Source organism: Neophocaena asiaeorientalis, unplaced genomic scaffold (assembly GCF_003031525.2).
Source record: "Neophocaena asiaeorientalis asiaeorientalis breed wild unplaced genomic scaffold, Neophocaena_asiaeorientalis_V1.1 scaffold230, whole genome shotgun sequence".
NCBI classification, from domain to species: domain Eukaryota; kingdom Metazoa; phylum Chordata; class Mammalia; order Artiodactyla; family Phocoenidae; genus Neophocaena; species Neophocaena asiaeorientalis.
Genome location: NW_020175186.1, coordinates 7,836,846 through 7,842,082, shown reverse-complemented (window position 1 = coordinate 7,842,082; position 5,237 = coordinate 7,836,846). Strand labels below are relative to the sequence as shown.

Here is a 5,237-nt window from a genome sequence, read left to right as displayed (position 1 = left end):
GCTAAATAATGTCTGACCCGAGCTCGAAGAGCAGGCTGGAGCTCTGGGTCCCCGTCACCGCCGCGCCGGGGCGCACCCGCCCGCTCACCGTCCCGCGCACCCAGTCGCGCCGCGGGCTCCGGGGCGGGGCCGAGGAACCGGCCCGGCGTGCCCCCCACCTCCTCCTTGAGAAGCTTTGATGAGACGCTTGAACTGCAGCTGCCACCCGCTGCTGTGGGGCCGGCGGCGAGCGGCTCCGCGACGGGGACCGGGGCTGGGCGCAGGGGCCAGGAGCGGGCCAACGATGTGACTCCGCCGCTGGGGACCCGTGAGCTTTGTGTGAACCCCGAGGTAGGCGAGCATCGGGCGTGGGTCTTGGCGCGGGAGCCGCCGGTCCTCCGACGAAAGTTGGCTGGGGGCGGGGGGTCCTGAAGTTATGGGAAGAGGCCAGAACTCCTCCTTTCCTCCCTTGCACGAGTCCCGAGAAGGGGGGACTTTGAGTTGCTCCTTCGGAGCTTTCTCCTCCCACCCCACGATCCAGAGGGGCAGCCAGGACCCCCGAGGGAGAGGGACGCCAGGAAGCCCCGAAGTGGGGGAGAGAAAGCCAAGAGGAGAAGCAGAGCTGCGCGATGGGAGAAGACGGCGCCCCGGTGTCCCCCGAAACCCTTCCCCAGCAGAGGAGAGGCCGTGAGAGCGATTTAGGGCGCCAGCTGTCGGGGGCCCCGACTGAGGTGACGGGCTTGGGGCTGAGATGGGAATCTTTCCCATGGGCTGGGAGGTCCCCGCGCAGATTTCGGGGGGCCCCTTGCTCCCTCAGCCCGCATCCCCGTCCGGGGCTCCAGCCGGGCTGCACACTGTCACCTGCTCCCCAAGAGTTGAGATCAAAGCGGACTTATCCAGGTCCAGTACCAGTTTATCTCGGGAAACCTGAGACACTGCTGCAGCTCGGACGTGAAAGGGGCTGCGGGACTCCGGGGCTAGTTGTGCCCACACCTCTCTCCATCCCGTGCCCCTCTCTTGAGGCACCTTACAGGAAAGTAAAAAGTTTTGACTTTCGGGGGCTGGGAAGGATGTGTGTGTGTATGGGGGGGGCGGACAGGTTGTGACTCGGGTAGGTCTCTGGGGATGCAGAGCCGGGAAGAGGAAATGGGTGAGTGAGCCGTGCCTGGAAAGAAATAGCTGAGGGTTGGAGGCTTTTTGCTCGACGGGCAGAGAAGGGTAATTGCAGACCGGTGGCACCCCTAGGAAAGAAGAGCCTTGGGGCTGCTGAGGTGAGCTAGAGTCACTGTTTGAGGATGCTGTGTTTGTGTGGAGCGGGTGGAGCGGGGTGGAGGTACTCGGTTGGAGGGGCCCGAAGGAGGTGGGGGGTGGGGTGGGGAGAAAGGCTCTAGGGAAGGTAGAGGGTGCCCTCTGCCGGCCAAGATGCCCCGAGCAGCTGCTGGGGGTGGGGAAGTGGTAAGAGACGGCTTTGCGGAATCCCTTCAGTAGCTGGTAGGAGGGACTTGTTGAATGACGCTTCTGACTCCCGACTCGGATGAATTTCGACTCGTTGCGCCTCTTTGGCTCCAATGCAAAAAGTTTTCCTTGAGCTGGGGGAGCTTTGACAGGCTACGGTTAGTGGTGTGTTAGGGATTCCTGGATCTCATTTTAGTGTCCTTCAGGGATCTTAACGCTTACTTCTCTACGTCAGCAGTAAACAGCGAACGTTTTCTGACAAGAATGCAGGAATGTTCTTGGCCAGAAGCAAAGAAAAGCATATTTCTGAGTGTTTATTAATTCTAGTACAGTTATCTTTTAAAGCAAAGCCATATGTAATTGGGAACGTTGATTTTTCACTGCATATAAGACTGCATATTGATTTCTAATAGGATATAATGTTGTTAAATGAGACCTTCAAATTGGCTTGACTTTTGGGAAAATACCCCTTCTCCTTTAATTTTATCACCCCAAAATCTACTTTTTATATGTTCGTTATAAAGTCAGAGGCTTAAAAGTATATTTAAAAGTATATTTGTATATACTTATATTTTTGCATTTTAATTTATTTAGGTATAGTTACAGATTTAATTCATCTAAACATGGGACCCCTCGATGTTTACATTATTTTTTAGGTTGAAGGTTTCTGAGATTATGGCATGTAGCACTTCAAATTATTATTATTATAAGTAATAGATCACAAAGTTTTGACCCTGGGAACCACACCCCTTTAAAACAGCCTCTAACTCCTGTTCCTTGATTTTGCAAATACCTTGCTTAAGATTCTTCTTTTGTAAGTTTACTGCTGGACTTGCAGCAGAGGTAAGAGAAAGGAAAGAGACACTTGTTGAAATGTAACCATACCTTTACTGGAATTTAAAACACATTGGTTACCCTTACTGGAATTCCAGGGCCATAAAGTCATTGTCTTTTTTTTTTTTCTTCCACTTTATTTTGCAAAATGTGATAAATGTTGGTAAATATAGACCGGTACTAAGTATTATGACAGGAGAAGCACTGTGTATGTAGAGCTATTTTAAGTCATTACAGAACGTTTTCTATTTGTGAATGATATAAGCAGAAAGAAATGATTTCCAGATAAACAAGACTTACGTACATGTTTTGAAGCATTAGAACATTGCAGACACACTTAGACATCACATTTTTTTTTTAAGGAAAATAACAGTAATTTTTCACATACCTTTGGAGCCTTTCATTGCCTATTCAGAGCTGAATTAGTAACTGGAAATCTTGTTTATTTTAAGATGATATTTAAGGTCTTTTGAGATTTATAGCAGGTCAACATTTGAATATCCAGAAAATAAAGCATTTAGGAACTCTGTTTTAGGATGTCTTTTCAATAAGTGTAACTTGCAAACAGAAGGAACTAAGAAAGTGATCATTTGCCTAAAATGCAATGATCTCCTCGAGTGATTCATTTATACTATGTGAGTTAATTGCCTAAATCTCAAAATGGCCACAGAGGGGTGGGAAGGTGCTGGAATATTGCTGGTTCATTTTGATTCACCAGGAGAGAGGGAAGTCCTGTAAATAATGCAAATTTCTAAAATCCCGGCTCAAAGTCCTTGAGTTTCCTGTTTAATAGGGGGCACCATTAAAATGTAAGTTATTCTCTTCTTCCTGGAATGGTTAAGAGTCCCAGCTTTTCAATAGTCAAAAGGCATATGATTGATAATCTCATTTCTTTGCAACATAAATAGCTCTGGTTTGTAACTTAAACACACACAGCAAGCTGAGCACACCCACCTGATAGTACAGCAAAGAGCTTGTTTATGTTTTTGTACATTTGTCTTCAGAATCTTCCGTAAGTATCCAACACCTCCGCCACCACCCAACTTGGGTCACACACATCCATCCACAGCCCCTACATGCAGATAGTGAATTTGTGGAATGTAGCAGCCAGCAGCTTTGGGTCTCAACCATAGACTTAATCTTCTACTGAGCTTCAAGAATATTGAAGATGTACACAATGGAAAGGTCATATACTAGTAGTTGATTAACATTTTAGGTTTTGGAGGTTAGTCCCAGAGTAGACAGAAGAACGATTTTAGACTGCTTGAATGAAAACAGCATGGAGAAGTATTGAATATATGAAAGCTCAACTCTGAATACCTTTTAAAATGAGAAGCACTGCTATTTCAGATGTCCATAATGCTGAATTTATTTTAATGGTTGAAACATGATTTTCAACTTTCATCTCCCTGTGTAGAAGATTTGTTTGTGTGAGGGGGCTAGCCTAGCCTAGCCCAAAGCATGTGAATATCTCCCTTCAATAATAGGGTAATTGCTAGCTTGTCTCAACTTGTTGTCAAACAATTATTATGGAGCTCGGCAGTTTCCACTAATTGCAAAATTGCTGCTTAATTGAAGGACTCTCAACCATCTAGTGCAGCCTTTCAGCCACTGGCAGGCTCTGTAATCTCAGGCTGTGAATTGCATTTTAATAGAGGAAAGGAGGAGAGAATTCCGGGGAATTCTAGGTTTAAAACAGCTGGCTGTTGTTCAATGGAGGAAGAAGTCATTTGAACGGTTAAGTTACATTGTGATAAATTTTCTTTGTTAGGATGAATAACATGCCCAGATCAGCATTTAGAAAGTGAATGAGTGAACTTCTTGGTTACACTCTGCATCCATTTACTCTGTTTAGGATGGAGTAATGTCAAACAATAATTGATGTTGGCACATGAAATCCGTATGTCATTTGTATGTGGGGTTTAACCCTAGGAGACAGAGGAAGGCATTGGTATTTTTAAGCTTAGACAAGCATCCTCAAAGTCTCCTTAAACTTCCATTTAAGGCATAGAATTACTTAATCCTAAATCATTTTATACTTTAAATGCATCTCTGACTTTCCAGAATACTTATACTAAAGGCTTAGAAAAGTAATGGACCCATTTATTAAATATATGGAATCATTATTGATGATAGACACGAAACAATGGAGCTCACTAATATATGGAGTATTTAAGTGAAAGTACTCAAATTCAAGTACAAACTCTGGGACACTTATACTCTTGGTGAAATAAATCTGACCCAATAATACTGGATGCTAAGAAGTGACTCATTGCCTTGATACCTCATCTATACGTTGCCTAAAGTTTGAGCATGGTTCCATTAGATGAATTGGGGACTGGGTGTAGAACAGGAGAGTGACTGGGGGGAAGCAAAGTCAATTCACAAGCTTCAGTGACAGCCATAATAAAATAAAAGTTTATTTCCAAAGAGCCCAGAGAATAATGAATGTTATGCAGTTTTTCCCCAGAAGTTCACTTGAAAGAACTTTTCATTGGTTGTCACGGTAGTAATGTCTTGATTTTGAAACCTCACAGAACCTAGTAGCTCTTAAATGTGCTTTCATCTTGGTTCCTTTGGTCTGACTGAAGCTTTAAGACGACCCTCTGTGTTTTTGACATGCCCCTGCATTTTAAAGGGATGAGGCAGGCAAAGGAAGGCTTCTTTAAATCTAAGACAGCATAACTAGGAAATCTGTAAAATCATATGGTAGAAAAATCACTTAACTTCAAGTGGCTTATTAAAATCAAACTAGAAGGCAATCTTTCCTTTAATTACAACTAGTATGTATACAATTAAGATTTATGTGATGGAAATGGAAAGAAGATAAACGGACAGTTTCAAGGAATTTAAGCAACTCATCAAAAGTTGAAGTAATAGCGCCACCTAGAGAACAAAATCACCAGCTTTACCAGCCAAACAGCTCATTTGCCATATGAGCCATTTTCTAAGACTACAGTTACTAGGAT

The 5,237-nt window shown here is 44.5% G+C and overlaps 1 protein-coding gene across 2 annotated transcripts in view; it reads left to right on the top strand.

Annotated features, from left to right (window-relative positions):
• BDNF (brain derived neurotrophic factor) overlaps positions 1–5,237 on the top strand; it is a 35,727-nt gene that overhangs the window by 1,151 nt on the left and 29,339 nt on the right. Inside the window, exon 1 of one of the 2 annotated variants that reach the window (XM_024764694.1) lies at positions 189–330. The exons of the other annotated variant lie outside the window; for it this stretch is intronic. The gene's annotated coding sequence lies outside the window, so the exon portion shown is untranslated. Of the gene's footprint in view, positions 1–188; positions 331–5,237 lie in introns of those variants that run through there. 2 annotated transcript variants of the gene reach the window in all.